Raw genomic sequence first — 27,352 nt, forward strand, 5'->3', positions numbered from 1 at the left:
TCGTCTGCCTAGCATTTGAACTGTGTTTGTAACCCCTAATATACAACTGACCTTAGTTTTATTAGAGTCTTGTGTTTGCTGGTTCTCCTTAGTTAACCCTTAGCTTTTATTCTTGCCTGTTCTTTTCTTTGTGTATTTGTGTATTAATTGTTTGCCCGGTGGTCTGTTGAACAGCCCTGTCGCTTTTCAGTTTAACGTTTGCAATAAAACCCCTTATTTACTCTGATTTCGTGAGAGGGCTTGTGTATGTTTCTCCCCACCTGTCGCCTAGCAGAGGGGGTGGTAACAGGGTCAGAGACAAATATCCAAATGGTTTTAAGCAAAACATTTAATTTTTGAGACGGCCCATAATGCATTGCGACCAGGAAGTGGTTGTTTTTGTAAATATCTGGTGAACAGAAAGTGATAAAGAGATGGGACCACTTCCATTTTGGGGTATGCATCATTTAGGTTTTTTGAAAAGAAACAAAGACGCCCCCTTTCTTGTCCACCATTGCTTTTCTATGGCTTCATGCTCCAAGCTTTCTCTGCCAGACCTAAATAATAGGTCTAAGTTATATGAACACCAAGATGTCATTATAAGTTTCCTGTAGACATTTGAGTGCTTGTCAAATTCTCCCAAAAAGAATGAATTTAGAGGTAGTGAGAGAACAGCTGTGTAATAACATCAGTTTACATCAGGGTCCACCCTTGAGCTATGTCCTGTGTTTTGAAAAGTATAGTTGCCACGAAAACCACAATATCCTAGTTTATATGTTTTGTTTTTTTGTTTTTTTTTTAGGGGGGGGGGGGTTGGTTTTTTTATGTTGTGTTTGCAAAGTAGTAGAGAATGGAAGCTACAGTTAGGAAACAGGGACAATGAATAAAAACACAGGGCTGCAAGCACGACATTATCATTAATAATGGTCGATGGTCAATGCTGACTTCTTTTTTGGAAGACACTTACCTTTTCCTCGAACTGATCCCACCGATGAAGTTGCCACCTGACTCTCTCCTGTTCACAATAGACATCGACAGGTTATGTACAAATATTATTAGATTTCACAGGACTGCATCTCGCACTGAGAAACTTCATGACTCCATCCCCGTCCTTATCTGCAGCCTCAGATGTAGGAGTTCTAGGAGATTCCTTAGGGCCATAAAAATAGAAACCTTTTAGAGCTCGGTTCGAATCATGGGGCAATCGCTCCCCTTGGATTACAACTGCAGGGTGAGGTCGAAGAAAGGTGTCCCGGTGGTCTCATACCTTTAATTACCACCTGCTCTTCATCTTACTTACCTCTACAAAGAGCCATCAAACACAAGTTTGAAAAATTTTGGGCATATTTAGCCACTGTCGACACTATAGGGTCATAGCAGCCCATAGAAAAAAAACCCTGAGGGATACGCAAAACAAAACTGACTATTATGACGAGAGGAGGCAAAGGATGAGCCACTGGGCCCTGAAGCACAGGCGATACTTGTTTAATCCACAGGGGAGTTGGAGCCCCAATTCTAGAAAGAACCGCAATCAATAGCAGGAATTTGGTATATTGGATCAAATGTAATCTTATGTATGTAAAATTCAAGATGGCGGCGCGCACAGACGCAGCGGCGCGCACAGACGCAGCGGCGCGCACAGACGCAGCGGCTCGCACAGATGCAGCTGCTCACTGCTCCTCACGTTCTGTGCTTTATTTTTTACTTTTCTACGTACATGTGTGGATGTGTTTTATTATTATACATCGAGCAGAGTCCACTTACAGTCGTCAGGACCTTCTGAGTTTGGGATTGCGCTGTGCAAGGAACATTACGTCGGACTATCACCACTTCCGGAGGACATAATAAGAACTCCAGGGTCTCCGTGGTTGGTTCTTCCCAGCGGCAAGCCAAAGAGGAAACGTAAACAAAGGAGGCACAAGCGTGGCTTCAGGGCGGGGCTGCCAGCATGGATAAAGAAACAACGATTTAGCCACCGCTCCTGAATATCTTCCTCTCCAACGTCAGGTCCATAACCAACAAAATTGATGAACTGAGGTTACAGATTGCAGTCAACAAGTGTGTACGGGACAGCAGCGTTGTACTACTCACAGAGACTTGGCTGCAGCCATCAATTCCGGTCCTCCGTCACGACAGGAACGGCCACCCCGGTAAGAACAAAGGAGGGGTTTATGCATCTACACCAATGACAGCTGGTGCAAAAACACAAAGATATTTGACTGTGAAGTGCAGACCCTTCTACATACCTCGCAAATTTACTGTTGTCATGGTAACAGCCGTGTATGTACCACCTGATGCTAATGCTAACTCAGCCGTGGAGGAGCTCCACAAGACAATAAGCAGTCAGCAGAACTCCATCCTGACGCAGTGCACATCATAGCTGGGGACTTCAACCACGCTGATTTAAGGTCAGTATTCCCCAGATTTAAACAGCATATTAAATGTGCAACACAAGGGAAAACACACTGGATAAAGCCTACAGCAACATCCAAGAAGGCTACAGAGCAACCCCTCTACCACATCTGGGTTTGTCAGACCACATGACCATGCTGCTGATCCCTGCATACACTCCCGTCAGGAGCAAAGCCCCCCCCCCAACTTCTGTGTCAACAGTGTCACTGTGGACAAACGTCTCCGGGTGTATTCCAACCAGAAACCCTGGATGACTAAAGAGGTCCAGGTCCTGCTGAAGCAGCGTGACCTCACTTTCAGATCCAGTGATGGTATGCAGTACAGTGCAGCCAGATCTGAGCTGAGAAGAGTTATCAGACAGGCCAAGGCAGCGTACAAGAGGAAGACTACTTCAGCAATAACAACTCACGACCAGTATGGCAGGAAGTTCAGCACTTAACCAACTAGAAACCCTGACTGAGGGTAACGCGGCGCTTGTGGAGGAGCTGAACCACTTCTATGGGCTCAAATTGTGATCATAAATATTTTATACTTGTAAATCAAATGCGTGTTGTGTAACCTTGTAAACCAAAATATGTGAAAGTTTTATGTTTGTGCATCTACAGATGAGAATTTGTGTGTTTGTAAAAAATATTTACACGAGTTACGATTTTTTTTGTTAAGGTCTGCTTACAGGTACAGAGCAAAAAACTACGTGTAAAACTCTGCGCTCAGGTTTCCTGCCTGTGTGGGGATTTCAACTTACAAGTACAAATTTTGACCCGATTTTTCTTCTCTGTGGGAGTGACCCCCCACAGAGGGACTCCTACTAGGTTTATATCTGGGACTCTCCACCATTTGACCTTAGAACTGAAGAAGCTTCTCGGATGAGAGGTGAAACGTCTTCAAGTAACTTAAAGAAGTCCAGACGCTTTTCTTTGCAAGCTCCTTTGACTACGATGACCTGGATGGCTGAGAACCTTCACAGACATATTCCTTTCAGCTGATTGGTCAATGTCATGTCAATCACAAATGTAACAATCCAATCAGAGAACAGATGAGTTTGGCCGTTGGAGAGGTGCTTTAGGTCCTGGAAGGATAATACAGTTTGAAGCTGGAGGATCTCTATATAAATATCATATATAGAAATACCATTATTACTTTAGGATTAGTTTAACAGAAAGAAATAGAAATAATAATATGGAAATAGTTAATTAAATTGAGAAATAATAAATGTAATAAATATTTATGACACATTTAATTAATTAATTGATTATTGACTCATTTTAATGATTTAATGGTGTATTTATCTAATTCATTTTGGCAGACTTGACTCCTTCAGTGCTCAACATGAAATAATTTTATCTGTCAGCCTCACTCATCAAACTCGGGGTGGGGTTGACGCTGATCGAGTCATAACCATTGCTTTGGCCTGGTGGCCATTGTTTTTAGAAGGCGTTTCTCTACGCCAACAACCGGCATGTGGAAACTATAGTTTCTGTTATAACAGAACTGTACTTGGAAAAACCCTGTTTGTGTGTCACCAAATACAGTTTTAATATTTTCTTAACCAAGAATGTAACGGTTTAATCTTCAGCTATCTGGTCAGTTTGTAAAGATGGAGCCTCTTTGCAAAAGTGCTTTGATGAGTTCGGAGACGTCTGCCCAGCCCAGTCTCACGGCAAAGCGTGGGATAGACCCGCTCGCCTCCCAAGTGCTCGACCTGTTATTACCACCGACAAAGCGCAGTACTGAACAGCCACAACCTCCGCTGACACTGACTTCATTTCCTGAGGTTATATTTATCGGGTTTTATTTCCTGATGTTCGTATGTGTCATACGTGTTTCAGTCGCCAATTCTGAATTATTACTAACATTAAAAACATGTTTAAGGAGGAGAGAGAGCAAATGAATCCAATTAACATCTGATCTTTGGGTTTTTGTTCAATAATCAGCGTGACCTGTGTATAAACTCATAAACTTTATTAAAATAGATAACGTTGGTGTTTCCGTCACATACTGTTGGGTTTAACTGTCACGATCTGGTACAGGGATTCAAACGCAGAGCGGTAAGGTATCTCCAAGGTGTAGTTTATTTACAGTGCCAGTGCAATATATGTACAGTGAAGGGATCCAAAACTCCGGGGGAATCACAGGGTAACTCGCTCACGTCTTCTTCGCTCACACTCACACACGTTCCCGCAGCAGGGAGGTCGCAGGTCCCGGGGGGGGAGATCTGAGGCAGACGAGAAGGCAGGTCACCAACTAATCACAAATCACGAATATGAAGCACAAGAGCTGTGAGAACACTAACGTTAGGGGTACAATCATCCAGCGACGAGAGGATCTGTGTTCCAGCCTCAAATAGTGCTCCCGGTGATGATGGGTGAGTGTTGTCAGGTGTGTGTGTGGGCCAAGGGCAGGAGCCCACAGTGAGCTCCGCCCAGGCAGAGAGGGAGAGAACAGAAACAGCAATTGTAGCCTTGTGGGGCCGACCGGGCAGGCACGGAGACCATGACATTAACTGTACCAGGTTTGTTCAACACTGTGAAATGGTAAAAGGCCTGTATTTGAAACACATACAGACTTAATGATGTTTGGCTAATATTTTTATTGTGAATATTAATCATGAGGGTAAGCAGCACTGTACACCACGGAGCGAGGTCAGCATATCCACGATATCCTCAGCTCTCTGAGTTAACCCAAAGTTTCCTAACTGGGTCACATGAAAGTGTCGGCAGCGTCAAACTAATCTAACAGTTATCTACGAATAATTCACTGATCATATCATTTCCAATTTTTTATTTATTTATTTTTTATTTATGCAAGTTTCCAAAAAAAAATTTAACACAGTCACAAACAGCGGGACAGAGGAACCCAGACAATAAAGACAACAAAAAGAAAATCAAAACCAAAAACAGGACAAAAAAAGAAAAAAAAGGGCAACAGACCCAACAACAGGATACGCGGCCAGCACTTATTAAGAACAGCGGAAAAGAAAAAAGCAAATGGTATACATGTCACACAACTCATAATCCAGTAAATTCAATCCACATTGAAGATCGAATCCAGAGATCACTAGGAGGAGCCGATTCATAACAGTTATGGGCAACAGCTCAGAATGATAATAGTTAAACCAACATAGTCAGGACCCAGGGCGTGGACTGCCCTTCTTTATGTGATCTATAAAGGGACCTCATATCTTCCTGAACTTCTCCATGGAGTCAGATGTAGAAAACCGAATTTCTTCCAGGTATAAAAAGGAGACCATCTCCTCGAGCCACCTCTTGAAGCAGGGAGGGGAGGCCGATTTCCACTCCTTTAGAATTAGACGTTTGGCAATAACCATACCAAACATGAGGGCCTGTTGCACAGCAAAGTGCCAAGGAGTTGCTGGAGCAGCCCAGGATCACCATAAGACAGTCAGGATACAGTTGCCTATTGTAAACAATGCTATAGAAACTAAAAATACTAGTCCAAGAGGCTGTAAGTGTAGAGCAGGACCAAAAAAGGTGGCCAAGAGTTCCGTCCACAAGTTTGCATTTATCACATTTGGGGGAAATGTCCAATGTTCAATTTGGTTTTGGAATAGTGCAGCTTATGGACTACCTTAAATTGAATTAACTGAAGCCGGGCGTTAACAGAGCATAGTTTTATCCGGCTTAACACTTTTGCCCATAAATTGTCAGAGATAACCAAACAAGTGTCCCTTGTCCAAGCCTCTTTAATATGGCAAAAGGGGGCTGCTGAAGAAAAAAGATTAACAAGCCGAGAGATCAAGTGCTTTGAGGTGGGAGGTTCGTTCATTATATTGTAAAAGACATGCTGTACGGGGATGTTACCTAAATTAGAGAATGCTTGCTTGACATAATTCCTAATTTGTAAGTATCGAAAAAAATGACTTGTAGGGAGATTGTACTTGGTCTGAAGTTGAGCAAAAGAGGCAAAATGATTGTCAATATAAAGATCCTTTATAGCAGTTAACCCTTTAACAGGCCATTGTTTGAAAGCAGCATCCATTGTACTAGGCTTAAAACTAGGATTGTGGCAGATCAGGACAAAAGTTGCCATTTTCGGGAGGTTCAGGATTCTTTTGATTTGATTCAATATTTTTATAGAGTTGCAAAGAATAAAGTTATCACATAATGGTATACTTTTAATAACCGGTTTTGAAAATAAGATGGTTGGCAAGGATGCTCCAGTGTGCTCAATAGCGGTGCTAGGCTCCATTTCGAGCCATTTAGGGCTGGGCCCGCCTTCCACAGCATCATCAGCTATAGGCTGATTCCAGAAGACCCAGGCTCTGGCGTTACAGGCCCAGTAATAATGTTTATAAACTGGAAGGCCCAGACCTCCCTCGTCCGTGGGCTTTTGCAAGTGAGACTTTGAGATGTGGGGGGGCTTGTAGGCCCAAATAAAAGGCATGATAATGGCATCCATCCCTTTGAAAAAGGAATACCTGAGAAAAACGGGAACGTTCTGGAATAGGTACGTGAATTTAGGGAGCACAACCATTTTAATTATATTGATACGGCCAATCACTGAAAGTGGGAGGAGCTTCCATTTATCTATCATACACTTGAGCTCATCAGTTAGAACCGAATAATTAAGCCTGAAGAGGAGTTTTGAGTTCCTAGGGATGTTAATACCCAGGTATGAAATATAATCATGGGAGACCTTAAAGGGCAAACTAGACAGGAAATCAGGGCCCAGACCGGACGACAGCGGCATAAGAACAGACTTCTTCCAATTTATGGTGAACCCTGATAGGTGGCCAAAGGTGTCAATCAGCTTAAGAAGTGGTGGAAGGGAGACCTTTAAGTCTGAAAGAGCCAATATTATATCATCTGCATAAAGACCTATGGTGTACTCTGATGTGCCACAATTTATACCAGAGATATGGGAATCGGCTCTGATGGCAATGGCCAACGGCTCAAGAGCTAAAGCAAAAAGCGTTGCAGGGAGGCAACAACCCTGCTTGGTCCCACGGTGTAAGAGGAACGGGAGCGACCTCTCATGGTTGGTAAGGACCGAGGAACGAGGGCAAGCGTAAAGCAACTTAACCATATTCAAAAATTTCGACCCAAATCCAAATTTGTCAATAGTAGCAAACAAATAACTCCACCTGATCAAAAGCCTGCTGGGCATCAAGTGAAATCACAGCAGAATTGGGCAGTGTTGTTGAGTACATTGCATTTAAGAGACATCTAGTATTTGAGAAAGAAAATCTATTGGGGATAAAACCCAATTGATCAGGATGAATTAAACGGGAAAAACTCAAAATGTCAAAAATCTGTTTTTCATAATATAAATATCATCAAATAACTTTAGAAAAACTTCCATTTGACTCGTTACATTTAATGTTAAAAATATATATATTTTATTGTTTAATTAATGTTAAAATGTTAGTCTGCCAAATATGCAGCAATTTAATCTATTTATTCTCTTTAGCTGATAGTTTGTGGGGCCCTGGTAGACTGTATAACTGCATCTCTACCAGTTTCTCTGCACTCCAGCCTCTTCTGTGCCACGTGAAGGGATTTTCCTTAATGCAGGAGAAATGATCTCAACAAAAAGGAACAGTTTCAGCCATCGCACAGTGGAACAAATTCGCTTCTTAAATAAAAATTTTAAAAAGGGCTACCTTAAAAGCATCATGTATTTAATTTGCAAGTTCATAAGCATTTTCCTTTTCACAATCAATTCTACCCCCAGGTCAGAAATATGTATAGGAAAATTTCCCCAATGTAATATTATTGATAAATACACCCATCTTGCGATTAATTGCATAAGTGCATGGAGGCAGGACCTCACAGCAGAAGCCTACTCCATAATGTGTTGTACATTATTACATGTATATTATATGTAATGTGGTGTTTTCCAGTTATTGTATTTGCCAACATCAAGAAGTGAAAAGCAAAGAAAGACCACACAATGGTGCATAACAAGGAGAGTTTACTGGTCAAAACTATTTATTAAACAAATAAACCACATTTTTTAACCCCCAAAAATACACGTTAGAAGCAACACAACGGCGGCCCAATATCAGACAGGACACCGCTCTGTAGAGTGGGCAATCATTATGAAGCAGTTGGTTTTATTGTGTGGCTTCAAGCTGCTCTTCATATTTTTGGCCACCAGATGTCACCAGAGAGGACTGTGTTGAAAAGCTTCGAGTAATGAAGCGTTTTTCAATACAAGCTTCAGAAAGCTTCATTTGGCCATCACTAATAGTTTGTTTCGCTCCTCTGAGTTCACTACTTTACTCACTGTGGATGAAAAAGCAGCTCTGCCTGTGCAAACATCTCTTCTTATGCGGTAGACTCACTTTTCCCCTTCTTCCTGTCCTGCTGTGGCTTGTTACTGTGCAGTCACGTGACTCATCTGCAGGCTGCAGAGAGTGAGAAAGAGGAGTAACAGATATGATTATTAGTGCTAGTAGGACGGAGATTGAGAGTAGAATACAACACAAAATGAAGGAAAGGTGGCAAAAGCAATGGAGGGAAGAGAGGAAAGGGCGATGGTTTTACAAAATCCAAAGGAAAGTGGGAGACATGAGAAGTACAGGAAGAAACAGGAGAGAGTAGACGGTTACATCTCGACTTAGATTCGGACACACTGGTTTTAATAGCACATTACGTTCAATAGGAAAACACTGTACAGGGGAGTGTGACTGCAGTAGGGAACAGGAAATATATGTTTTATTGCATTGTCAGAAGTATGATATTGAAAGACGACAACTAATCAGAAAGCTGGACGATATGAGAGTAAAACTGGACTTGATTTATTTATTTCGCACGAGCTCTATAAGTAAAAGTTACTTTTCCAGCTATCCAAAACATGCAGCTCAACTGGAAACTCAAAGTCACCCACTGAAAACTGACTTAGTTTGAAAATAAAAGAGATCATTTAAAGATTCAACCAATGCTAAATTTTGAATCTATCCAAAACATGTCTAGTTAATGATAAAGGACTGAACAGGTCTCCAGTAAATCTAATCAACTTCTAGATGGTGATTTGTGGTTAGAGATCAAATTTACTCATAAATGTTTTACCGGCTAGATTTGAGCACAGTAGTTCCATAACCCAGTTGTCCTCCAATAATTTCCACCTACACAGATATGAAAACTGCTTTTTTAGGATGGTGCCACGTTCTTTGTCACTCCTCAGCGTGCTGAACACGTAAAGATAGCATCCCTACAGACGACAGTTTGCTGAGTGAGACTTTCTGTAAAAAAAAGTTCTTTTATTTAAGATCTCGAGCTCTGCTCATTAGAACAAGAGAGCAATGACAAGGAATCAGAGCATTTGGGCCCTGCAGGGATTTGACACAAGGATCTCTGTTTAGTTACATCAGTTCTGTGATGGAAATTTCTTCTAATTTTAAGTGTTGTTTACATGTTTTAACAATCTCACCTGTGTTACTTAGTTATATAGATATGTAATGGCATCACATGTGTGTCAAATGTTGTTTTACACATAGTGGGGCATGTCTTTGGATGGTGGGAGGAAGCTCGCCGCGGAGTCGTCCGCTGCACAGCAGCAATCGCCGCGGGGGAGAGGCGTTTCCACACCGCGGCCACAGAGTTCCACTACTTGCCACTTAGCTCACCCACCTCCTGCTTGGCAGCAATGTCGTCGCAGGATGAGGACGTCATTTCTCCATTGTCACCAGTGTCATCCAGCAGGAAGCGGCGCCTCCGCCGTCATTCCACACTACAGCCGGAGCCCATTCGTCAGAACAGCAGGCAGTGGTGAGTGATGTTGACTTTACCCCTATTGCTTCACCTGTAAATAGTAATGGGGACTGTTTTTCTCTCACGGCTGAGAGAAGTGAGGTGAAGGCGGTTCGTTCTATGGACATTCACTCAGTAGAAAGAATAGACTTTCTGACTGATTGTGACATTTTTTCCGTTAAAAAGTCAGAATGTATGGACAAGACTCTGATTGTGCACCCTGACCCGGCCCACGTTGACCGCAAAGGCCGGGTCCTAAGGAGGATTATCTCTGCTATGTTATAGAATTCTTCCCCCCAAAGACTCAGAGCCGACCAATAAATGTTAAGACAGAACTTATCCAGAGCAACATCAGCTGGCAGAATACACCGGGCGCCTGTCCACAGTGCTGGAGGACAGGCGGCATGCTCACTGAATACATCAGCAGCCAGAAGGAGGCACTCATGGAGAGAGAGAAGAAACTAGAGGTTAGACATGGACAGATGCAACAGTCATCAGCAAAACAAGCCCCTAGGAAACGATGTATGAATGCTTGTGTTCATCTCATTATTAATGAGAGCCTGAAGGTAAGAGTTAAGTACTGATGTCTGAATCATAACAGTTACCATACAGCATGCCATATTATTTCACAGGTAACTGCAGGAAAAATCTTCTTGATGCATGCTCAATCAACCAATGTGCTTCTCATTTTTTTTTGTTTTGTTTTTTTAAAAAATGTTATAAAAATAAATCAGTTATAATCAAGTGGAGTGAGTGGAAAGACACAACACATTTACACGTGAAGCAATATCTTTCACAACTACCGTATTTTCACGACCATAAGGCGCACTGTGCTAAAAGGCGCAGTCTCAGTTATGTGTGCCCTTACTGTATTTAACACACACATAAGGCGCACCTGATTATAGGGCGCATACAAGTACCGTATGCGTATTTAAAAATAAAGCAGGAGCAAAACTGAGTTTGGTACTCACATTTTTATTACCAATAATCGTCATCATCAACAACACACAAGCATACAAGTGTGCGTATTTAAAAATAAAGCAGGAGCAAAACAAAGTTTGGTACTCACATTTTTATCATCAATCAAACCCATCGAAGTCCTCATCCTCTGTGTCTGAATTGAACAGCTGCGCTAAATCTCCATCAAACATGCCAGGTTCACTGTCTTCACCGTCAGAGTCACTTTCCGTGCCGTGCGGCTCCTCGGAAACGATGCCGGCTTTTGCGAAAGCTCGAACAACAGTGCCAGCAGACATGTTAGCCCAAGCATCTACAATCCATTGGCAAATTGTGGCGTAACTCGCCCGGCGCTGCCTTCCACTCTTAGTGAAACTGTGGTCTCCACCGGTCATCCATCGCTCCCAGGCCGCTCGCAGCCTTACTTTGAACGGGCGGTTCACACCGATGTCCAGCGGTTGGAGTTCCTTTGTCAGGCCTCCCGGAATGACAGCAAGCTCACAGTTCATTTGCTTCACAAGTTTTTTCACATCGGCTGTGAGATGGGCACGCATAGAGTCACAGATCAACAGCGATGGTGATGCGTGGAAAAAACCACCTGGTCTCCTTACATACACCTCCCTCAGCCACTCTTTCATCATTTCCTCATCCATCCAGCCCTTTTCATTTGCCTTAATGATGATTCCTGCTGGAAACTTCTCTTTAGGCAAAGTCTTTCGCTTAAAAATCACCATAGGCGGCAGTTTCTGTCCATTAGCATGGCAGCCAAGCACAACAGTAAAAGAAGACTTTTCATACCCCGTTGTGCGTATCGCTACCGTGCTGGTCCCCTTCTTCTCCACAGTGTGACTCACCGGGATGTCAAAAGTGAGCGGGACCTCGTCCATGTTTGTGATGTGGCTGGGCTGGATGTTTTTGTCGCCGATGTGTTTGCTGCAGTAGGAGCGGAAGATGGCCAGCTTTTCCTTATAATCCGCTGGAAGTTGCTGCGCTACCGTAGTCCTGGTCCGGATGGAAAAATGGCACCGTTTCATAAAACGAAAGCACCAAGACGGACCTCCTTGGAAATGTTCAATGTTCATCTCTTCAGCTAGTGAAACTGCTTTTAGCCGAATGGTGACCGTCGAAACGCTTCTCCCGCTCGCTCCTTGCTCGATGATCCACCGCTCGAGTCTTTCCTCCAACTCGAGCCACCTCGCCTTATGTCCGCGGAAACTCAGCTGCGTTTTCTTGACCTGCCGGAGCTTGTTTTCCAGCTTCCTCCATTTGCGAACCATCGATTCGTTAATCTTAAATTCTCTCGCCGCTGCTCGATTTCCATGTTCCTCCGCGTAGCTGATGGCCTTCAGTTTAAACTGTGCTTCGTAAGCATGTCTCTTTGCCATTTTCAGGGTTGTTAAAACAACGATGTCCTGCATAATGCACATACCTGTTCTTTTATACAGGTATGTGCGATTGTCCCGGTATATACGATCAACGCCCACACTTCACCCTTTAACGTTCTCATGGTGTTCTCTACTACGTCCTCCTTACAACACATAGGGCGCACCGTGCTATAGGGCGTGCCGCACTTTTTGAAGAAAATCTAAGACTTTTAAGTGCGCCTTATGGTCGTGAAAATACGGTAAATGGCATCAGCTGCTCATCAATGGTGACATTGGGCCCAGGGTTGTAAAACAGGGGGAGGTGGTGCACACACTTATCCCACACTGTCCTGATGGCAGCTAGCTTGTCTCTCTGCCGTCGAGCTTGTCTGTCGTCTCGGTTATCAAAACGGATAATCCTGGAAATTTTGTGGAAGTTTTCCAGAGACATTGATGCACGGAAAGGTTCTTGCCGGTTTCTGCATCCCACAGGGATTCTGTGGATTCCCCTTTGGACCTGAAAACTCCTGCAAGGATAAAAACCCCAAAGTAGGCCTTTGGAGTTCTTAGATGAATTTGGTCCATCTCTTTCCACCTCTCTCCAAAAAAACACCTTCCTTCTAGATTACTGCAATCCAGAAAAAATTTCTGGATGGAATCTGGGATGAAAAGCTCAAATGAAGATTTGATGTCCTGCACATGAGTAACTGTCAGCCGTGTTGGCCCTGGCTTATCACAGTAACAGCTCTGCAGGGTGGCTCATTTCTTGGGCAAGAAGACCATTCAATTTCACCAGTTATTGACATCCATATTTCTTCACTTGCTGTCTGGTGGGCTTGTTCTGGTCCTGGAGCTGGCTGCAGATGGGGTACTCGTCTTTGTTTTGTTACTAAATGGTGCTCAACCTCATCCTCTTCTTCAAAGTCACTGTCAGACTCTGAATTTTCAGAAATGTGAAATATTCTGAAACCTCTTTGTCAACATCATCATCCGAAGCTCCTCTCTCTTCCAAAATCAATTGGATGGCCCTCGCAGCAGATAATCTTTTGCCATCTTGATCAGTTGTGATAAAGAACCACACTGGCAAAGTTTTATTTATAGTATTATGCCCCTAATTTGCAGGTGGGACAGGGTATGAGAAAATAAAATTTGGATCCCTCAAGAAAGAGGGTAAAATGTGCGGGAATGTAAGAGCAGACGGTGTCGATAGTTGAAGTTTCAACAATGTTGCAACTTTGTGCGGGAGCAGGAGGGGAAGAAAACACTATCAGCAGCACCAGAAAGGAGGAAGACAGAGTGTGGGAACACAGGACCTGCACTTTCAACACTTTTATTAGGCCTGGGTCCAGTGGACCCGAACACCTTGTATGTAATGTAAATGCGTGGGGGGAGGTAAAGTATGAGGTCATTGAAAATTAGTTCGGATTTATGTTCTTCACAGAAAATAAGCCAAAGCCAATGAATTTCAGGTTGAAAAAATAATTAATTGTTTAATTTTTCTTTTGAAAAAAAGTGAAAACGGGTCTCACAGACCCGAACACCATACAAGGGTTAATCATAATTATGCAAATTCTCATGACCATTGATCAACAACCACTGACCAAAACCCACTGATCAAAGACCACTGATGGCCATGAGTACCATTCACAGAGAGTTGGGGAATGGCTGCAGCTGAGAAAAAGACAGAGTGGATGTGCTATTAGATCGATGCTACTGTGACGAGATTGATATTTGAACACTGAATCGTATAAATGTCTATTTTTTTCTTTATGGAAATGTAAAAGAAAAGTATACTTCAAATACACTCCATGAAAAATGGCTTAACCTTTTAATGTTGATTTTTAGCTCTATGTTATTTATAGCCTAGGCTATGAGACATTAAACAGCAGAAGCAGAGTCAAAGTTTTAGAGACATGCACATTTACATTTCATGTGTGTTTTTATTGTGTTGACTCATTATTGTGGGAAGTAAAAGTCATTCAAATGTGTTCAGAATTCATCTCATATATCATTACACACTGCTCTCCTCCACAGCTGCCTTTAATGTGAGTGAAGTTGGCCCCCCAACCAATGTTCCCTCTAATGTTTCACGTGTCTGAGCGAACACACAAACTCCCCGAGCGTCCCTTGGACCACTGTGAGCGACAGCAGACGTGTGCACTGTGGTCACACCAGCATTGAATCCATCCAAGTTAAATGTTTATTAAAATAATCATATTACAGCATTTACATTTATATAGACTACTTTTAATTAACTGCTTTAATTAACTGCACTTTCATTGTAAGTGCTTTAACTGCCACTTGCAATGAAAATGTAAAAAAATCTAGTCATTGACCTGTGTAGTATGTTAACACTATTGGAAGTAAAAATAACTTGAACTCCAACTCCAACTTCTTCCAACTGAAGGAGTCACTTGGATGAGTGACGAAATGTTTCTCCCACTGAAAATGTCCAGATGAACAGAATCAACCTTTTGGGATTTACTTACCTGGATGATTAAGCACGCATCAAGACGTTATTTTATTAATATTTTTAAAATGATAGCGGCACACACGAAAATTTTTGCAGCACAAACCTGCACAAACGTTTAACATCAATTTGTTTGATTTGGGTAAAGGTTGACCTTTTGACCTTTACATTTTCATTAATATCTTTAAAACAGAAGCAGCACAAATGACAATTTTAGCAGCACAAACCAGCACAAACATAGCACAACTGATTGACACCAATCTTGTTTGATTCCATTAATATGGGGGGGGCTGGTTGACCTTTGATGACCTCTAGAAATTTTTATTAATATCTTTAAAATGATAGTAGCACAAAAGAACATTTTTGCAGCACAAACCAGCACAAACGTAGCACAAACGTTTGATACCACTTTTGTTGGATTTGAAGAAGGTGGGGGGGGGCAACTTCACTCACATCTGCCTTTATAGGTTAAACATATCTACACTGGCATTGGTATCAGCAATACTGGCCCTGTATTTACTTGGTATTGGACAGACACTAGAATTTGTTGTATCATCACTCATCTCTAACATACAGTGAATTTTATAAACCGCCATCTTTATTCATTAAAATACGCAAAATACTTTTAACTGTGAAGATTTGGAGAAACAGTTTTTTGGCATCACTTCATAGAGTTTTAACTGTTTGCCGCCAGCTGTCTGGTCTCCTTAAAATATGTGTGCTGCATATTAAACTCGGCGTAGCAGTCTCGGAGTCATCACCTTTGCAGGCCATGTATTTGCAGTAAGCACAATGAGCATGTGCAAAGACAGTAGGACACAGAGTCATGAAAATAAATTATTAATAGAAGATATTTTAGTTGGCCATCATCTGTCTGTCTGTCAGTCATTCTAATAAATGGCTTAGAGCTTCCTCATCTTCACATTTCTGTTTTCCTCATATAGGTAGGTGGTTTCAGTGGAACTGCTCGTCTGCAGACTGTCGAGGCATACAATCCTGACACCAACACCTGGCTGGATATGCCCCCCGTGCTGAGCCCCCGCAGCAACTTTGGCATCTCTGTGATGCATGACTGCCTGTTTGTTGCAGGGGGCTACAACGGCTTCACCACCACCCCTAATGTTGAATACTACAATGTCAAGACTGGGGCCTGGTCTGATGCCTGAGACATGGAGATCTCCCACAGTGCACTGAGTTGCTGTGTGGTGTACGGGCTGAACAACATGGCTGAGTATGCTGCTCCTCGCTACTCCCTGGAACTCCCCAGTGAGGAATCACTTCATCATACTATGAATTTTATTATTGTGCAAAATAAACTGCTAATGGTATTTGATTGAGTAGAAGTGCTTGATGGAGTTACAAAAGCTTGGTCGTTTTGTTAAGTTTCACGTATGATGGAGGGCAGTGTAAAGAAATTGCTCGACTCTGGGAACCCAACACGTCTGCTGAGTCTCCATGCTTGGCGTTCGAGTGAGAGTACCTCACATGCGCCTGCTCGTGCAAGAGATTAAAGAAGTGTTTGACGGGCGGAGGGACGATGGAACTCGAGCACAGCACGCTGCCAAACAAATTTTCCACAAACTGCTGCAAAGTGCCATGCAACACACAAAAACACACAATTTTTAAAAGGTATGTATTTAATGAGGAAAACTTTCAAAGTAAAATACGTTTGTCCTGGTCAGGAAAGACATCAGTGTAATCAACAGAACTGCATCAGCTAATCACACAAATACAAACAGAATAAAACCCACAAAATAAGAAATTAGAAAATTTCTAATTAGTAAGAAATTAGTAACGATATCTGTAAACAAATCTGAAGTCTAATACGAGAACTTCCATCAGTTTCTGTTGCTGAAACTCGCAGACATGACGGGAACATCTGCAGTGAAGCTGCACAGCTGTACCCTCACAGACAGAAGCCTGGTCAACTTCATTTCATCTGCCAGTCTCACCAGGTGGAAAGCGTTATCCATGCAGAGGGCATTTAGATGTTGCTGCTTTTTTTTTTTGCTGTTCGTTTATGAGGCTGGGGAAACCTGCAGTCAGCTGAGGCTGAAGAAGTCACTTGGATGAGTGACGAAACCACTGAAAACAGATGAACAGACTCAACCTTTTGGGATGCAGCGAGAACCGTTTCAGTCCATGGAGCTCAATTAAACCATGTTCGGACCGGATCCCGGCAGCAGCAGTGGGAGGTGCAGCATCGGTGTGCTTGCTTATAATTAACCTCATCTTTACAAACAGCCATTAAACCATCAGGAAATGACAGGAAATAGTTGGCATTAAAACACTCCTCTGGATGAAGAGAAAGGGGAAACGTCACAGTGCTGATATGGGCACGTGCAGCAGGTGGAACTCACGTTATAATGAGCCTGCCATGGTCCTGGGTCCGGTGACCCATGTTTTTGATTATTTAATGTTCTGTGATTTTGTACTTTTTCATGGTTTTATCTTTCTATTTCTAGTTCCCTTAGTTAGTTTCCAGCTCTTAGGTTTTTGTCACTGAACCTGACAGTGCCAAATTGCTGACTGTCTTCCAGTGTCCTTCCTTCTGAGATGTGAGGTCGAGGTCGGGTAGGATGTGACCAATGCAGCCGGGACGCCACTCTGCAGGAGCAAGGAGAAAGAAATTAACATGTAATTTATCCTAAAAGTAATGGTGTACTAACCTGATCCATGTGTTTTATTTATTGTAGGTACAGTGGGATATTCTCCTACTATCACTACTCTCAAATCCAGTGTCCAATAAGTGACACAGTATTGGATATTTTTGATATGGGATGCATCAACACACCAGACAGGTAGGGGAGACCGGGGATAGTTGTAACATTTTTGACATTTCTGTCTGTAAATTGGAGCTCTTTTAAGGTAGTGGATTCAAAATGTAATGCAAAGTATTTACATGTCTCTGCTATTAAATAGTGCAGCTATTTTCTCTGCAGCACAATTACCCATTGCATGGTATGGTCTCAAACACGAAGAGTGAAATGTTACAATTAACCCCATAGTCTGGGTTAGTTGTAACATATCCTGGGGTGAAATGTAACACAATGAAATAAGGGTACTAACAAAACATTAACATGTAATCTTTGTTTATTCAACACATGAATGCACTTACATCCATTTAGGTAGCTATGTGTGTGCGTGACAGAATGCAGAAATCTAGCTTTTGAACATATTCCAACCCCCCAAAAAGACAAGTTATGGAAATTTCTGCAACTGAATATTTCATTAATTTTGGTTGGTCTTCCTTGAGTTTGGCCTCATTGGCTCAGTGGGCATTATAACCTACAACTCTTGCACCAATTTTGAACATAACAATGAAGCTGAAAAAATGTAGTTGTTCACCAGCATCGCAATTCCATTACTTTTTATCCTGGCTCACCTTGGTGTGGTTTGCAAAGTGCTTCAGAAAGATGAGGAAATCTGTTTCTTGCATCCATCCTGATTTATTTCCACTACCAGTACTTCCTACTGGTCCATCTCTGACACAGTGGTCTGCATAATGTATGTGTGGGAACACAAACAGGCATCAACCACATATACAAAAGCGACCAGTGAACCTCTCTCTGCTGATGTCGTTGCCCCAACTTGTTTAATATAAGTTAAAGTAATAGTGTGGTAAGTTGTAACATCTGCATTATTGTTACAACTAACCCAGACTGTTGCTGTTACAACTGACCCAGACTCTTATAGCCATGAACTAGCTAACATTACAGCCAACGGCTAAAACATTAGCACTAAAGACCTACACAGAATATATCCCCATAGACATACAAATAACACAATTTAAGTTTGATGAGTTTAACTGCAAAGCAGATAATGCTATTACAAATTGAAATAAAGTAGAAAAACTTACTTTTTGGCATACAAATTACTTTTTTTCATGTTAAATTGTCTGTGTTTGACAAAATGTGCTGATTTTTCACATGTGATAGCAGAACTGAATTGGGCATGCACAGGATGAGTCACATCATTTGAAACTTAGCCCTGATTGGAGAAATTGGAAGTGTTACAACTGACCCACGTTACAACTATCCCCGGTCTCCCCTACTTAGTACCTTCCATTCATCCTTCCAAGCCCCAAGATGGTGGTAAAATGTCTCCTAACAGTCTGCTATGGGTTTATGAGTGCACTAAAGAAATTACATGCAGTTTATTTGTGATATTACACCAATTCATTGTGATGAACTGGCACGTTTAACAAAAATGTTCAGAGATATCTTGAAGTTGTAAAACAGAAATTATTCCTCCAATTGAAGGATGGGCGGATGTTTCCTTCGTGGCCCACCATATCCCAGAATTCATAGTGCGGCCCAGCCAATTCCAGGTTCGACGTTTTCAGAGAGGTCTGAGAGCCTATAAAATGGCAGCATGATGCCTGTTTGTCATGGCCGCATTACTCCGGTGCCATTTTGGTTTTTTGGTGTTTCTCTCCCTGTCTCTCATTTTTGCTAAGGGAAAGGGAGTGTGTGCGTTCAGCAGTCTTCAGGGCTTTCCAGGGGGGTATCTCGGAGAGTTACCCGCCATTAAAACAGCCACACCTGTAAGATGATGGCACTCAGCTGTTGCTGATCAGCCGCATCTGAGGGGCTACTTAACAGAGGAGCTGAGCCTCAATGGACACTGGATTGTTGAGAGAAATCAGTTAGTTCCTGGCGTTGAGAAGTGGTGTGTACTTACCAGTTGCTTGTTGTATTCCCAGAGTTTTGAGGATACAAGTGGAGGGAACTGATCACTTTGTACACAGACAGGACGAGAGGGAAGGAAGATTATTATCATCATGTGCATGAGAGAGAGCATCCAGTATAGGCACCGCTGTGTGATCGCTAAAGGAAAAGACACAGCCCTTCCTTAAATACGGACAGAGACAAAGAACATTCCACTACTCTCACATTTCCCTATCCCGGAGGGGGAACTATACCTCCAGGCCTATTCCTCCAGAGACAAAGTTACAACTTATCCTCCATTTAATTGTCACTCGCGATATTCACATTCCCAATTTTCCTTCGAGAGGCCTCTTCCTTCTCTAGGGCTCAGAGAGGTCTCGCGGTCCGCCTAACAAAGAGGCATCTGTATGTCTCAGTCTAACTTACTCATAACGCCCCACTATGTGTAAAATAACGTTTGACACACGTGTGACGCCATTACATATGTATATAACTAAGTAACACAGAGGTGAGATTGTTAAAACATGTAAACAATACTTAAAATTAGAAGAGATTTCCATCCCAGAACTGGTGTAACTAAACAGAGATCCTAGTTTCAAATCCCAGCAGGGATTTTTTTTTTGTTTTGCAATCTTTATGTGTTCAGCACGCTGAGGAGTGACAGAAAGGATGAGGAATCATCCTAAAAATCTGTTTTCATATCTGTGTAGGTGGAAACTATTGGAGGACAACTGGGTTATGGAACTACTGTGCTCCTTTGTGTCAAATCTATCCAGTAAAACATCCATGTAGAAGTTGATTAGATTTACTGGAGACCTGTTCAGTCCTTTACCATCAACTATGTTTTGGATAAAATCAAAAATGAGCATTGGTTAAATCTTTAAATGATCTATTTTATTTTCAAACTAACTCAGCTTTTCACTTTGAGTTTCCAGTTGAGGTGCATGTTTTTGGATAGCTGAAAAAGTACCCACAGAAAACTGAGAAATATAAAGAGAACATGCAAACTGCTCATTCCTCCTGTCAGGTCTGAGCCACTATGCTGCCCATTTTACAACCCTGCAAACAAACGAGCTGAAAGTTGAACTCTACAGCTTGTTGTGGTCCCCTCTGGCTTTAGGTGCTGACATGCCTTCCAGCTGTTCTCCAGCATTTTCATTTACATCCATAAAATATCTCCACACATTGCTCCTCTTTCTCTCTGTCTTAGTGATGTGTCGGTCGCGAACGAAATGGCTCTTAGAGCTGGATCTTTGACGTGAACGACGCGAGCCGGCTCCTTATTGGGAGCTGTGGTTTGGTTTTTTTTTCTTTCTCTCACCCTCTCTCTCACGAGCCTTGTTCTTTGCCCTGGGCAGAGGGGGGAGGGGCGGTAGTTACAGTAGCAGTAGCACAGGAACAGAGCAGGAGGGAGAGAGAGAGAAAGAGAGCCAGGGACAACAACGTCACATTAGAAAGGTATAGTAATCATACACAACTATTTTCAGTTGCAGATGATAAAGGATTCAGAAAGTTTATTCATGCAGGCCCATATGACAGAGAATGTACATCTTCTTTTTGTTTTCATATTTTAATTTATATTTAATTGTGTTGTGGTTTGCAGTGTTTTGTGTTGTTTCATTTTAAATTTCGTTAAAAGGAAAAATCTGAAAATTTAAATATTTAAAAGTTGAAATGTAAATAGTTGTTTTTTGTATTATATGATTTATTTATTACATTTTATGTGGAGTGAATAAATAAAAGTATATTTACGGTGGCGCCTACAGACAAAGCACGTACAAACTCCACAACACGTAAAAGCTCCAAAACATGTACAAAACACAACAGAAGTGCTCCAGGACGCTAGGGCGCAGTGTTGAGCTTTTGTTACTTAGAGCCTACACAAGCCAGGAAGTACCAACGACTGGATTTGGTCTGTGGTAGTAACAGGTAAATGAACTGTTTTTTAAATTGAATATATATGAGTGCTTGTGTATAAATACACAAACAATACACACATGCTTTCATGCTTTCAATCGTGTAGTTTAAGTGATCTAGGTAGCTCTGTTTTGGAAGTTCAGTCAATGCTAGAAATGTGTTTTGGAGTTTGTACGTGTTTTGTTTCTAGGGGCCACCGTATATATTTATATATAAACATATATAAATAAAACCACTTGTTTTTACATTAGTAATTACTTTTCTGCATAATTTTATATTATTGTTAATAATAAATTAATTAAAGCAACAAAACAACCTGAAGTTCAGGTTCGGAGCCGAAAGAGTCGGTTCTTTTTAGTGAGTCGAGCCGAAAGAGCTGATTCTCTAAAAAGAGCCAGAAATCCCAGCACTACTCTCTCTGCAGCAAAAATGCATTTTCTGTGTGCAGCCAAGTCACGTGACCTCACAGTAACAAATCCCAGCAGGGCAGGAAGAAGGGGGCGGAGCAAAGTGCGTCTGCCGCATGAGAAGAGGTGTTCGCACAGACAGAGCTGCTTTTTCATCCACAGCGAGTAAAGAAGTGAATCTACAGGAGAGAAACAAACCAAAGCATTGATCATAAACCACTACCAACGTCTGGATCGATATCTGCATCGATCCGCCCACCCTTGTCTCCTGGATCGTAGCTGAGATCAGCGTGAACCACGTGGGTCTCTGCTCCCTGATCTGTTTCCTGTGTTTGGAAAGAGTTCCAGCTTCGTCACGGAGTTTCTCTCGGTTTGTGGGCTCATCTAAAGGTAAGCACCGAGCTAACTTTACTGTGAGTTCAGTTCATGTTGAGTTTAGCTCCTGAATGAGGTCTTCTGCTGCTCTCCTCGGTGTCTGTTCACAGTTTATTGTGAACACGTTGAGAGAAGAGTGAGAGAGTGTTTGGAGAAAAACACCAACTAATCATTAGCTCAGCATGCTGGGAGAAGTTGGAGCAGAAAAGTCTTTTCACTGATAAAAGCTCATTGATCAATGACCATGAGTACCTTTCACGAACAGTTTGGGGAATGGCTGCAATCACAGCATGAGAATGAGAATTTGCATAGTAATGATGAAGGAACTGACCTCCCAGCCCATTGTTCCTTCAGTGGTGCTAGTTTCAGTCATTATGTAAATGTACTGTTTATAAGGTTGGAGTCAGCTGAGACTGAAGAAGTCACCTGGATGAGTGATGAAAATTTCTCCCACTGAAAACTTCCAGATGAACAGAATCAAACTTTGGGGAATGGTGGAGTTTGGAGAGAGGCATCCTTGGGTTTGGAGAGACTTGTGGTGATCAGGTGTTTGTGGAAACCACAGGAGGAGCTGTTCAGGCTGTTGCTGGGTGTGAATTGTTGATGGAGTCTTTAAACTTGTAGTTGCTGTTTTCCAGACTGAAGCAGAGTCGTTAGCTGAAAACTGGTTTTAGAGGTTCATTCAGGACACCTTCTCAGGCTCTTACAGCCTTACCTGTATCACAACAAAGTGTATAAACCCCAATCCACCTTTAACATGGTCCTTCTCCCAAACCTTCAAATAGGACTTTCTGGCCCTGTCATAGTAAAGGGCTGCTCAGAATATTAGAGCCAATGTCACAAAGTTCCTCCTGAAGTATAAGTGAGTGAGAGAGTTTCCTCACTTTGCAGCACAACACGTCTCACAAGATTTCTACAAGCAATCAGAGTGAAATTTGTACTTTGTGTCGTCAGATGAACGTATGAGACACTTTGACTCTTCGGTGCAGTGTGGAGCCTAACAAAGATCTGTTTTGTGTCCCAGCTGATCAGCAGGAGGAGAAGAGTCTGACGGAGCAGCAGAGGAACATTTTCAGCTATCTGGACTCAGCTGAGTCACTACAGAGGAAACAATGAGCTCAACACAGGAGGTGAAGAAAATATCACAGTTTCACCAAATAATCAGTCACGTCTAAAACTCTCATCCTCCCAACCTGTTATATGACTGTGTTGTATTTTATTGTATGCTATGTTTTTATTTTATATCTATTATGTTTACAAACATCAAGAAGTCACAAGCAAAGGGAGACCACACCATAGCACATGTTTACATAAGATAAGATAAGATAACCTTTATTAGTCCCACATGTGGGAAATTTGTTTTGTCACAGCAGGAAGTGGACAGTGCAAAAGTTATGAAGCAAAAATTAGAATACAATTAGAATAAATACAGTACACAACTGTACAGAATAGAATAAAATAAAATACTATATACAGTAGAATAAAATAGAATAAAATATACAATAAGATAAAAATAGAATGCAAATGCTATATACAACTGAGTAAAAATACAACGATGCCAGAAAAGATTATTGCACATTAGTGTTATTGCACATTAGTGGATGTGTGTGTTTGATCAGTTAAAGTCTTTATTGTGGAGTCTGACAGCAGTGGGGAGGAAAGACCTGTGAAATCTCTCCGTCCCACACCGTGGGTGCCGCAGTCTCCCACTGAAGGAGCTGCTCAGGGCTGTCAGAGTCTCCTGCATGGGCTGGGAGATGTTGTCCAACAGTGATGACAGCTTAGCCACCATTCTCCTGTCACTCACCACCTCCACTGGGTCCAGAGGGCATCCTAGAACAGAGCTGGCCCTTCGGATCAGCCTGTTCAGTCTCTTCCTGTCCCCAGCAGAGATGCTGCCGCCCCAGCAGACCACGCCATAGAAGATAGCAGAGGCCACCACAGAGTTATAGAAGGTCTTCAGGAGTGGGCCCTCCACTCCAAACGACCTGAGTCTCCACAGCAGGTACAGCCTGCTCTGCCCTTTCCTGTAGAGGGCGTCTGAGTTATGAGTCCAGTCCAGTCTGTTGTTCAGATGAACACCAAGGTACCTGTAGCTGTCCACAGCCTCAATGTCCATACCTTGGATGTTCAATGGTTGCAGTGGAGAATGTTTGTGCCTGCGGAAGTCTACCACCATAAGGATATTCATCAAAATAATTTATTCATCAAATTTCAAAACCTTTTTAATCACACAAAAAATACATGTGCAAAGCACCACAACAGCAGCCTGATATCAGACTGAAGTGTCACATGATATTAAACATAATGAAGCGCTTCATTATAATTTGTAGATTCAAGCTGCGCTTCATATTTTGACCAGCAGATGTCACCAAAGAGGACTGTGTTGAAAAGTAATGACAGTTTGTTCCACGACTGCATTTCACTGGGGGAGGGTTTTGATTATCGATTAAAATCGATTCTAGGTTGGATAACGTGATATTGATTCATTAAAATCCTGAAACGATTTTTAAATATGAATAAATTTTGCCCGAAACGCCAGAATCTCAGGTTAAACTTCAGAAAATTTCAACAACCACCAAACAGCTAAAAGAGTAAATGAGAGCAGTTACACGGATTCTGCACAAAGACGTAAACAAAGACGTCGGGGCTGAAAGCCGGCAGCTCACTGATTCTGATGTGTCGGCGGGTCCGCCTCTTATGTTTACATCTTTTTTGGCGCTAGATTCTGAAGCTGCAGGTTTTGTCACTCTCCAAACATACTTGACTGAACCAGCAGCAAAAGAAGACTGTTGTTTACAGCGCTGTCGGGCGCTGTTTCTTTTTTGTTTTTGTTTCTTTCTTTCTTTTTTTTCCTTCCAGCAACAAAACCTCATTTCTGCTGTTCAATACAGAACAAATGTAAACTTTTTAAAATTATGCAAAACGTTTAGCTGTGTCTCTAATAAACCCTCTGTAACTTTGCTCTGCTTCACTTCAGCAGAATCAGGTAATGTTCATATGTTGATTCATGGTTTTCTTTCGTGTTTGATCCACTGCAGAATATTTTTATACTCAGACCAGGAAAATCTCCTTCATTTTTTTTTCTGTTTTATCCTCAGTTACTTTGACACAAAGGCATCTGCTGTGATGCTTACACCTCTGATGAAGTCTCACGAGTGTCAGCTTTCGTTTTAGAGATGTAAAATATGGATATGTACTGATAGGTAATGATCGGAATTCTAATATATCTGATTGTCTGACGCAAAATTTCCCCGAATCGAAATCAGTGACGATGCCCAGCCCTACATTTCACTCACTGCCTGTGTTTGTATATCTGTCACTGCAGGACCAATATGGAGCGAGAAGTCAGCGCTCTCAGGAGGCTGACAAACCTCACAGAACAAAGGGCAAGAAGAAATACACCTGTGACGAGTGTGGAAAATCTTTTCCCTGGGCGCGTTCCCTAAAAAGACACCAACTCGTCCACAGTGGAGAGAGACCGTTCAGCTGTGACGACTGTGGAAAGTCTTTTACCCAGTCTGGAAGCTTAAAAACACACCAATTCCTCCACGGTGGAGTTAAAGCGTACAGCTGTGAAGAGTGTGGGAAGGATTTTCTTAAGAAGGATTCACTACAAATCCATCAGGTCATCCACACTGGAGAGAGACCGTTCAGCTGTGACTTGTGTGGAAAGTCTTTTTCCTGGAAGAAAGCCCTAAAAAGACACCATCTCATCCACAGTGGAGTTAAAGCGTACAGCTGTGATCAGTGTGGCAGAGCTTTTACTCACAGTAGCAGCTTACGGAGTCATCTAGTTACCCACTCTGGAATTAAGGCATACAGCTGTGACATTTGTGGAAAAACTTTCAGCCATGTAGGGTACAGAAATATTCACCTACGCATTCACACCAGACATGATGTGTACAGCTGTGATCAGTGTGGTAAACTATGTTTAACAGGCACAGAGTTACAACACCACATGTTTACCCACACTGAGGAGAGACCTTATAAATGTGACCTGTGTGAGAAGACTTTTAAGTCTCCACGTTACCTGAGACGACACCAACAGATCCACACAAGAAAGACTTTCCAAGTGCAGTTACTGTGAGGTATTTTTATTTTTATCTCGTGATTTTAGTCTGACTGTCTGAAACAACTGTTAGCAACATGTTAGCATTTCTGCTGCATGGAAAAGCAGCTCTGAGTGATTATTCAGATTTGAATTACAGTATTTTAGTGGTAGCAGTTGAGAATTACATTAGTGTTATTGCAGTATTGTTTCTATTATAGTTTTTGCAACACATTAAGCTGAATATTATAAAGCAAACAGTAAATGGATGTTATTTTATGTCTTGTCTTTTCTTAGTCCTGGATGTTGACACAGATGATGTTTTGTTTTTTGTTTTTTTTCAGGCGACGTTCGCGATAAAAAGTAACGTTGCGTAGAGACAAAAGTGGACGAAAGAGAGGCAAACTTGTGGCTCCACAACTATAATTATAACGTAACATAGACTATATGATATAAAGGATATTGTCACATCTTGAGACTCAGGTAGGCTGTGGTCTGTAAATGATGTCAGTTGGTACTAAGGGACCCACATTGTGCCAACCAAATATCTCCACGCTATTACACCAGCGGCAGGATGGATCCATGCTTTATGTTGTTTAAGACAAATTCTGCCCCTAAAATCTGAATGTTGCAGAGATTGAAAAATGTTGCCTGGTCTGATGGGTCTCAATCTTTTCTTGGCCACTTTTGTTGATCTTGAATGTAAAAGAACCCACCCATCACGTTAATCACACTCTAGAACTTGTTTTAACATATGGCATAGAAACTGAACATTTAACAGTGTTTCCTGTAAACCCACTCTTGTCTTTTGCTAATACAGTGTCTTGCAAACATATTGGGTCCCCTTGAACTTTCCCACATTTTGTCACATTACAGCCACAAACATGAATCAGTTTTATTGGAATTCCACGTGAAAGACCAACACAAAGTGGTGCACACGTGAGAAGTGGAACGAAAATCAGACATGATTCCAAACATGTTTTAAAAATAAATAACTGCAAAGTGGGGTGTGTGTAATTATTCAGCCCCTTTGGT

The 27,352-nt window shown here is 42.0% G+C and overlaps 1 long non-coding RNA gene across 1 annotated transcript in view; it reads left to right on the forward strand.

The window, feature by feature from the left end:
* LOC120745968 overlaps positions 1-26,606 on the forward strand; it is a 28,499-nt gene extending 1,893 nt beyond the window's left edge. Inside the window, exons 2-3 of the long non-coding RNA XR_005698734.1 lie at positions 14,576-14,589; positions 26,216-26,606. This is a non-coding gene — a long non-coding RNA (uncharacterized LOC120745968). The remainder of the gene's footprint in view (positions 1-14,575; positions 14,590-26,215) is intronic.
* Positions 26,607-27,352: the final 746 nt, after the last annotated feature.

Source organism: Simochromis diagramma, unplaced genomic scaffold, assembly GCF_900408965.1.
Source record: "Simochromis diagramma unplaced genomic scaffold, fSimDia1.1 OVJJ01000644.1, whole genome shotgun sequence".
NCBI classification, from domain to species: Eukaryota; Metazoa; Chordata; class Actinopteri; order Cichliformes; family Cichlidae; genus Simochromis; species Simochromis diagramma.